This window comes from Homarus americanus, unplaced genomic scaffold, assembly GCF_018991925.1.
Source record: "Homarus americanus isolate GMGI-L3 unplaced genomic scaffold, GMGI_Hamer_2.0 scaffold32871, whole genome shotgun sequence".
Taxonomy (NCBI): Eukaryota; Metazoa; Arthropoda; class Malacostraca; order Decapoda; family Nephropidae; genus Homarus; species Homarus americanus.
The window spans coordinates 1,193,329-1,203,514 of NW_024748870.1; the positions used below are offsets into that span (position 1 = coordinate 1,193,329).

Consider the following 10,186-nt stretch of genomic DNA (forward strand, 5'->3'; position numbering starts at 1 on the left):
TGTACTCAGAGCATTGAGTTACGAGGTCGTGCACTGATTTGGACAGAAAATGAGAGTCAATACAGCAGACAATTGTGAAGTATCTGTTTTTCCTGAAAACACAGCTGTTGCAATCGCCTTAGACGGTCCAGTGTCTTACATAGGCCATGAAGTCATAATGCATGGGTAGGCGTAAAGAAAATTTCTGATAGTAGTGGACTTTGCCATTTTTTTCGGAAAACCTCTGGCCGAGAACCCCAAATACCTACAGGCCAAATAATGAATCCCCTGGTGACGTCATCCCTGACTGCCGTCCCGGCAATTCTACTGCCAGCTAACAGTCGACCAAATGTAGTGTTACCAACGTGTCCTATGCCCGCCGTTAAATCCTGCCATTCGCTGGAGACGGTGGCAACTGGTGACAGTGATGCTGATAATCTTCTGGTGAAATATAACAAGATAAAAAAAAAAGTCAGGGACCCCTAAAAGTGTTAAGGCTCCCTGTCATCCCACGTCTAGAGCTATGGTGGGTGACCTGTTATCTGCGTCCCTAAATAAACCTATATGTGGCTCAATAAACGACCCTCCCAACCCATCGGCGACAATGGATATAGGAGATTCCCTCCCCCCCCCCTGTCTGGCCGCGCCTTTGTCTTTTTTTCCAATCCAAGAGGCCTAGCCTCTGAGCACACGGACTACCTGGTTGTTCCGTCAAGTACCCTGGGAGATCACCATCCGGTCTTCAAACGTCCATCCAATGAGCTCATCGGTTGGTGGGTCGGCCCTCTACCCTCGAAAGTGAAAGTAGGACCTCCTCACAACCGTCCTCTTGAGAGATTTATCAGGACCCCCCCAAATTTGTAGTCGTTGCCAATCGTGGAAACACCGCGCTTGGGGGTGCACGATGATGAACACCTGTGGTTTCTGTGCAGGTCCTCACGACTCAGTGGAGTACAAAACGAAAATTCAGAACAAACTCCAAATTGTTCCACTGTGTGTCAGCTGTCAAGGAAGTCACCACACTTGAAATATTAACTGTCCACAGTGTCCTGGCACTCGCCCAGGAAAAGCCTACCGTTCTCCACCGCCCTCGTCTCTGATGGAGCCTCTGTCAACTAAATCTCACTCCACTCCACTACTGCCTTTTCCAGCCACCGAGGAGTTCCCATTGGTCTCTTCTCCCCTACCATCCCTCCTATTAACTCCATCCCCGACATTCTCACCCCTACCACCCACCCATTCCCTCCCTCCTTCCATCCCTCTCCCGCCTCTCTTGGAACGAGGTCATTGCTGGCCCTGCCACACAGTCACCTAAACCTCCTCCCCACCCGGGCTCCTACTGTCTCTCTCCAACGCCACTACCTCTTTCTCACCTGAGCCCTCATCTTCCGTTTCCGTCATTACAACCTCCTGCCCAGTTGGGCTTTCACTCCTCCCTGTCGCCACCTCCAGCTCCTGCACAGGTACACCAGGATGTTTATATGGAAACAATCGCCACTCCAAGCAAATCACATTCTCTTTACCCAACTCACCTCGTTTGTGGAGACAGGTGTGACGATGAAGAAACAACAACAACTCATTATGGGAACCCTAACCCAACAGCGACGCACTCTGCAGAACGTGGTGACCCACTTTTTTCCTTCTCTCAAGATGGAGGATCCATCTCTCTCCTACTCTTTCCTATCCAGTATCTTCAACAGAGTTCAGCGCCTCCTACGAGGCCCCATTCATCCCCTGCACTAGCTCTTCACTTCACACCGGAGGACGCTCTCTCCTCTTTTTACAATGAGGCATCCAGGGCCTTTTTTTTTTTTTTTTTTTAGGTTAAGGTGGGGAAAGGATGGAAGGCATGCTGGGGCTCAAGGCACAGCCAGACATGAGGGATGGAGAAGTCACAACATATAGTCGTGGGGGGGAAGGTTGGAAAAGAAGTTTAATGAGTTAAACAGAGGTGGACGACACCCCTTGTTTTACATATTACAGAGTTTGTTGGCTAACTAAGGTAACCTAGGATTTAGAATGAGGTTGCACAATGGTTATTTTAGTAGACAATGACTAGATTTATTTTACAATTACAAGTTTATTAACATCTTATACTGTATATCGTTATGGACTCACTTGATTGTGACTTGTTAAATGTGAATTTATATCATCTAAGTTTTAATCTAAGGTGGATCACTGTGGCGGACATAGATGGGTCGCGGGTTGGGTTGTTGTAGTGCGGGCAGACTCCGGGGCCACCAGGCGTGGGGTCTCCCTCCGTTGATGTCTTCCCCGCGTAGGTGGTCTGGGCTGTGAGGGTCGTCCAGGAGCTTGTCCCAAACCTTCTTCCCTAGGCGATGGAACCTGAAGTTCAGGGCATCTGTTATATTTCTTAGGCGGATGGTTTCCACTGTCTCCTGGTAGGGTGGCGCTTGGCCACTGGCTGATCTCAAACACTTGTTTTGGAAGCTCTGTAGTTGTTGTAGTCTAGTCTTCCCGAGTGTGACGAGTGGTATAGATGGGTACTCCAACACAGGCCTCACCAGTGCCTTGTACAGGTGAGCTTGTATCTTCTCAGGCATCAATTTAAAACGTTTTAATTTGGCTGCGACGACTTTGGCTTTATTTAGTCTGTCCTTTACGTGGGGAATGATGCCCGTCCGAGAAATGATGAGGCCGAGCAACCTGCATTGTTTAGAGTACTCAATCTCTTCGTCGTCGATCATCAATGGGGCCGGCTTGAATTTGGCTATGGGTATGACCTCAAATTTCGTTTTGTTTGTTTTTATTTTCCATTTATGTTCATACTCCGAGATCTCCTCTATTGCCCGAGCAGTGAGTCGCGCCATCCTTGCTGTGGACCTTCCTGGGCAGGTGACGATCTGTGTTTCATCGTCGGCATACATGACGTACTCGCTGCCGACGATTGGGGGTGGCAGGTCAGCCGTGTAGAGTGTGTAAAGGGTTGGTGAGAGACAAGAGCCCTGAGGCACGCCGCTCGATAGTGAGAATTCTTCTCCAAAATGTTCTTGCATCTTGATTTTGGCTCTGCGGTCCATAATGAAGTTGCACAGCAAGCGTGTTAGATTTTCGGGTAGCCCCAGTTGTATGATCTTATACTGCAGCCCTGCGTGCCAAACTTTGTCAAACGCCTTGCTGACGTCCCTCAGTATTATATTGCACTGCAGGCGGCCAGTCATGGCATTGGCGATCTGCTCGTAGGCCTGAGCTATGGCGGTGGATGTGCCTCGGTACTGGCGGAAGCCGAACTGGCGGGGATTATGCACGTCTTCATCCTCCAGACACATCCGCAATCGCTTGTTGACTATTTTTTCGAAGATTTTGGCAGGTACCTCTAGCAGCGATATTGGTCGAAAGTTTTCGACTTTGTTTGGAGGCTTCCCTGCTTTTGGTATGAGGCGAATAACGGCGATTTTGAACATCTTAGGGAAGTATCCAGAGGCGAGGCAGGCGTTGCATATATGAGCAAGCCTCTCTATCATGTTGTCGGGGAGTTGAGCCAGGATCTTCTTGTTAATGTGACTTTGACCAGGTGATTTGTTTTAAAACCCTTTTATGACGGCTGACACATCTGCAGGAACTATGGGCTCCGTCAGGTAGCTTCCGTCCACCAGTCTAGTGAAGTCAGTCCGTGGGAGCGGCTGGAGCAGGTGCTGATGGTCTGCAACTGACCTAAAATGTCCTCCTCAAACTCCCTGTCGAAGCCCTCGTTCTCCTGTTCACTAATGGTAATGATCTTTCGTAAATATCGCCGATGTAGTTGTTCTTGGTTTTCTTCCTCGAATATTTTTACGTTGTTTTGGTTGAGCAGGTAAGGGACCGTGCTAGAGGTGGAACCCATCAGTCGCTTGATCCCTTTCCAGAAGGCAGCAGAATCGCGGTAATTGTTGGCTGCCTCCCACAGCAAGGCGGCCCACTTTTGTTCATGTAGACGTTTGCTCTCGTGCTGGATGTCCGTCTGTAGCTCTCGGTACCGGTCTCTCAGCTCTTGCGTCCACCCGCGGATACTGGCTAGCTGTCTCACGTGAGCGTACTGGACACTGAGCTGCCTCAGCTGGTGACTAGTATGAGGATGGGGAATGGTCCTGTAACTGGTGGTCGGGATGTTGCTGTCCATCTCCGTCTTCACATCCGTATACCATTGTTCAACCGCGTCGTCGATGTCATTGGGGCTGGCTTCTTCCAGGTTTCTCCCCTGCTTGAGACTGAGAGACTCCTTGAAGGAGTCCCAGTCTGCCCGTTTGAGGTTTGACCTGATGTTGGCGGGGATCATAATGGGATTGGATGAGAGCGTCACGACGACTGGCAGGTGATTGCTGGTACTGATGGGTCCGGCGGTAACGTGCCTGTTCAGGACGGCCTCGTTGTTAGAGAGGATTATGTCAGGTGTTGTGGCACTGGCACGTCTGATCAATGTCGGGAAATCTGGCCCGAGGTGTTGCAGTTTTCCCCTTCTGATGTTGTCATACAGCGCCACACCGACGTTGTTCTCATTACCGTGTCCTAGTATGGCGTGGCGCGCATTTAAGTCCCCTATGATGTATGTTGGTTTTCTGTGACCAAAACCAAAATAATATCAATTTTGTTTGGAATGTTTATACCATGAAATTTATTGTATGGGCAGCTAATATCTATTGAATTAGTTTATGTGCTTAGTATATTCAAAATAGTATTACAGTGCTGCACAATAAAGCACAATTAATTATCTAATAATATTGACTTAACAGAGCCGATCTGCCGAGAAGGTTGGACAACTCCAGCTGGCCGACTCCCACTGGGAAACTCACCCCATCCAGTGACGTCATAACCAATCACAGAACTTTTGATTGATTGATTGAAACATTTTATTTAGGTTAGGTTAGGTTAGGTCACGTGACTTTTTAGCCACTTTAAACCTTATTTTTGACACTTTTTGGCCCAATTTATTTAAAAATATCATTACCATAGTGAATTTAAGCGTTTTCCTTACCCATTGACCGGCCATCTTAGGAAAAAATTTCGACCACCAACACGTCCATTGTGTGTAAATGAAGCAGAAAGTTAGATCAGCAGCCTGAGACTTGGTCACACCTTTTGTGTTACCATATGGCAGTAGGGTCTATCATTAGACAACACATTATGCTTCCAATATCTTCCCAAGCGGTAGTACCTCCCTGTTTGATAGCGGTCTACTACAGGTAAACCAAAGATCCATTTATTTAGAGAATTTTCGCTGAAGGCTCTCCCATGAGTGATGCCTCCAATACTCTTCATATTTTTCATCAGTGTTCAATTGTCATAATGGTTGCCCCTCGTGTAACGAGGATGGTCGGCCCAAGGGCCACGAAGGCGTGAATTTGTTTAAGATGTAGAAGCTGTCGCCAACACAACAACCACAACCTAAGTTAACGAGTTGCATGACCCAGTGTCAAGGAATAGTCCGAGAAGACGGGACAACTCGCCAACTGCACTTGCTAACCAGTCCCCCGGAATACGATCCGCAAATCGATTAACATCCAGGATCCCAATTATTGATGGGTAGACAGAGTCAAATGGCGTAAACAAAAATTGCCAATAATTTCAACCTGCCTTGGGATCGAACCAAGGTCCACTAGCTTGCGAGGCGAGAATGCTGACCACTACACCACAGGTCGCCACAGATCGTACACCACTTCAGTACTTTTCTGAACTTCGAATTGTGAAATAACCCTCTGATGTAAATTTGTGAAACTCATTGTATGACATGTTAAGATGAAGAGAATCCATATCTTGAAGGTAGAGCTGGCAGGATTTGGCGTACAGAATATATCCATTTGCAGAAAAAATGGGCAATATAACTCTTATGCAATCTAAATGGAGATTCCAATTTCCCATGAGCTCTGCCTCAATGAAATGCAATGCGACAGTCATAAGATCAAAGTACTGTAACCATAACTGAGCTCTCTCTCCTCTTTGCATTAGAATTGCAATCTGATCTGTGAACTTCATTTGGATTTTCATAAGAACATTATCGCTTTCCACAGAGTTGAATTGGAGGCTGACTCTTGAAAGTTGAGAAGATTTGTTGTACATGTTGTTTGTCAGTATCATCAACAGCAATTTCATGAAACATGATTTCTGCCAGTGCACAATATGTCAACAGATGTGCTAGAATAGCTCATGCATAGGCATGTCCTGAAAGCATATGAGGTACAGATGAAGAAGCGAATACTGTAGACCATAGCTCTGAAATTGCACTGCCTACCATAATGTAACCAATTGATCCGAGATATAACATTAAACGATGAAATCCTCCCAGTCTCACAATAATGTTTGGAAGTTCACCTTCTTGATGATCTTTACCTGCCGACACTATATCCTTAGCTTTCATATACAGTGGTTGGTCAAAGGTAACAAAGCACGTCATTTGTTTGGATTTCTTTGTTTCTTCAGCAGCAAATTGTAAGGCAGTTAGCACTGTGTTGTACTCTGTCGGAGGCATATTAATGAAAGGTAGTGCAAGAATCTTTGTCTGATCATAAGGTAGAGCACCTAGTATGGCTTCCATGAAACCTTGCCATGATGGGAAAGAAGAGGTCTGTAGGAAGTTTCCATACACCCATAGAACATCCTTTGGTAATGGAATTGTGACATTTGAACAAGCTTCACTTTTGTACATAGTTTGCAGTTTCAAAGCATTCAAACCTTACTTTCGTTGTCCCTGGAACATTCGTATTATCCTTTGTCCAGGTTTTGCAATCAATTTTGAAGATGGAACAGTTCGCAATTTGGTAATTTCCTGATTTATTACAATATTTGATGAGTTATGCATTTAATTCCACCCATCGAGTGAAGTGTTGCCTTGCCAGTTAAGGTATTTTTGTTAAAATCTGCATTGTCAAAAACGTATTGACAAAAACAATCTTCGTCCACCTCAGGTTTCCAAGAAGATACAGTAGATTACTCGAACAATGTGACATCATTAAAGGTAAAACAAAATCCCAAGTTTGACACTGTGCTGACAATACTTTTAGAAGCAACTTTCCGAAATAAGTACACCGACAGACCAAGTAGTATGGAAGATAGAAACGATATTGGCTGGGTTGCAGCAATTATTGAATGAACGATTGCTGTACGCTGTCTTCCTACTTTTTCCTTTTCGCTATTTCTGTTTTTTTGGATAACTCTATCCCAAAAAGGCATGCAGTGTCTCAGGAACCACATCTTCTGCATTCTGCATAAAGTTTGTGACGTCTGGGTAATCTGTGGTGTTATAAGCAGTTGTTCTAATGTCCTCTCGAACTATAGTTGCTGCAGTTTTTACAATTCTTAGCTGCTCATCTTTCTCATTTTTCTCTCGCTCCGAGTACCAAGTATTAATCAGTTTCAGTCCAGAGCCACGGAAACAAACAACTGTTGGTCTTTTCTTCATCCGTACAAACATCACTCCATCTCCGTATGTGCTCAGTAATTTCGATTTCAGTGTTTTCTCTGTTAATGATGAACCTTCCGGCATATTTTCTTCAAGTTTCTTCATCAAGTCGTGTAAAGAGAACTGGCATTCCTCAGAGTCATCAATATACACGCACAAGTTTTCAAATGCAGAAACAATTTGTTCATTTCAGAGTTGATGGTCGGTTGCATGCAAATTTTGAGTAACATTTTCCATGATAACGCGCTTCTTCTGCTACAAGGTACATGACGCTGTTGACTCGTCTCGATACTTTGTCATCCCATTCGTCTTTCCTTTACTCAGCATCCTCCAGTAGTTTGTTTTTCATAGTCAGAGTACGAACTTCCCACATAACTTCTCGTTTATCCACAGTTTTTTTTTCCTTTCTGTAGCAATACCACATTTTTCACCACAGAACAGACAATTGTTTTTGAAATTAGATTACTCTCTTTGTCTTAAGGCTCCTGTGTTTGTTTTTAAATCTCTGGCGATATTTTCCTCCTCAATGCACTTACGTATGCAAACTTTATGCATTTCAATTGTGTCCACTTTCTTTAACATCTCAAAATTACCGTCTTTTCGGATTTGACTTACACGTCTCAAGTTGCCGATGCCCTCCTTCGCATTCACAGTTTCACCCCCATTTAAACTCTTCTTGAAACAAAAACAATTGCTCGTTGATGCCATACAGAATACCTGGAATTTCATTCACATCTGAAAAAGAAAAGTGAATTAGATAAAACGTTCATAACTTCATAAAAACTTGTCTCTCATCTACACAAATAGAGTACTTCCTACTCTACAATTTCATTTAGGTGCATTTTTAATGAGAAATTAGTCGCTTGAGATATATTGATGGGAAACTGAGAGCGAGACGGAAATATCTTGATCTACACTCAAACTCGCCTTCCACTTCCGGCCTTTTTTACGAAAAAAACTATAACTCCTAGAGTAAAAATGTACATAGACAATCTTGTGAAAAATTTTAATTTCAAATATCTTTAATATATTTTTTTCGTCCGATGCACTGTTTTCCAAACAATAGGGAAAATTTAGTAAAAATGCCCCCTTCAGAGGGGTTTGGGCCCCCAAAAATGGGGGTTGCTGCAGTCGGACGGAGGGGAACTGTTTTGATCTTTATTTGCATAGCTTTCAGGAGTATGTGTGAAAAATTTAAACTCTTTATATTTTGTTTTCGGCTATTTGTTGGTTTTCGTGCTTATTTGACAGGACTATTCAGGAAACCATCTCTGATGATGTTGCTCTACTCTGCATCTCTGGTTATACTCTCTACACCCTGCCTCGTCACTTTGGACAAGCTGGTGGTCTGCTCACCCATGTACGTAACACCATTCCATCTGTTTATTTTCCTTCACCGGTCTCACATGGACCCCCGTCTGAAACTACTTTCTGTCTCCTTTACTTTTGGTGACCGGACCCATCGTGTAGTCACTATTATTTCAAGAGGGATGCACTGAACCTGCCTCCAGGTTCTTCACAACTTCCATGATGGGGTTCCCACTCTTATTCTCGGAAACTTTAATGCACGCCTCTTAGCCCCAGATTATCCCACTCCATGTACTCTTAGCGGATCGCATCTCTCACAGTTTCTTGCTGGGGATGACGATTTTCGCTTTATTTGTCCTCCTGACCCTATTCACCTCCTCCGTAGTTTCCTTGATGTTGGCCTACTACTGAAGGGCCATACCTCCTTTCATCCTACCGTCTGCATAGAGCCTGCTCTATATAGTGACCATTTTGCGTTACCACCCACCTCAGGCTCTCCTTCTCTGCTCTTACATTGATCCCTTCGCCTCCGTCTTACACAGGATGCTGTTCCCTCTTTTATCCAACACCTTTCTACCTGGGTGGATTCCTATGACTTTGTTGATGCGGCGCATGACTCTGCCAATCGCGCAGCCCCTCCACATCCTCCCCGTTACCCCAGAAGTACCGTCAACTACTAGTATCATCTCCCTGTAATAAGACATATCCGGCAGGTGACCCGTGATTTCCACTCTGCCATACGGAGGTCTTGCTCTCCAGAAGACTGAGAGAACTTAAAAAATCTGGTGCACTTTTGCGAATCAAGAGCCCCGTCGGATTCGTGAGTCGGACTGGCTTCGATTCACGGAGTCTCTCTCGTTCCAGTCGTGACACCTTTATGTCTGGAATAGGATTAACGCTATGCGGGGTACTAGACGGAGGCCTCCTCCCCATCTTGACCATGCTTTCTTTGCTTGCTTTTTAAAGGAGGCCTAAGCGCGGGCTTCCTCCCCTGAGGCACTTCCAGATCCACTGCAGGGAGCAGTGCATGCTCGCATTGATGCGTCTGAACCTTTTGTTCATGCTACTCTTACTTTTTCTGCTCCCACCGATCATCCTATCACATAGTTGGAGCTGAACAATGCTCGTCGCTGTGGAAAGACATCTCTCCTGGGAATGACGAGATAACCTACTTCGTCCTCATCGCCTGCACCTGATGGCCCCCCGCTAATCCTCTACACTATTGTCATATGCATCTGGGGTTCTTCTGTCTAACTGGAAAAATGCAACAATTATCTCCATCCCTAAGCCGGGAGACCCTGAGAAATATAGACCCATTAGCCTCACCTCTTGTGTTTGCAAGATGATGGATAGGAGCCTCCACCGTCGCCTTCTTCACACCATTGGCGGCTTCCACAACTCCCTTAATGGCCTTATACAACATCACAGCACAGCATGCTTCATTGCTACCTTTTATTGTAACCAGACTGCCCGTGTCTAAGTCTTCCTTGACATCAAAGACGCCTT

General features: G+C 45.2%; 1 non-coding gene across 1 annotated transcript; it reads right to left on the bottom strand.

Annotated features, from left to right (window-relative positions):
- Positions 1 to 5,541: 5,541 nt before the first annotated feature.
- On the bottom strand, positions 5,542 to 5,615 carry Trnaa-cgc. Its single transcript has one exon. It is a non-coding gene; the product is annotated as a tRNA-Ala (tRNA).
- Between the last annotated feature and the right edge of the window lie 4,571 nt (positions 5,616 to 10,186).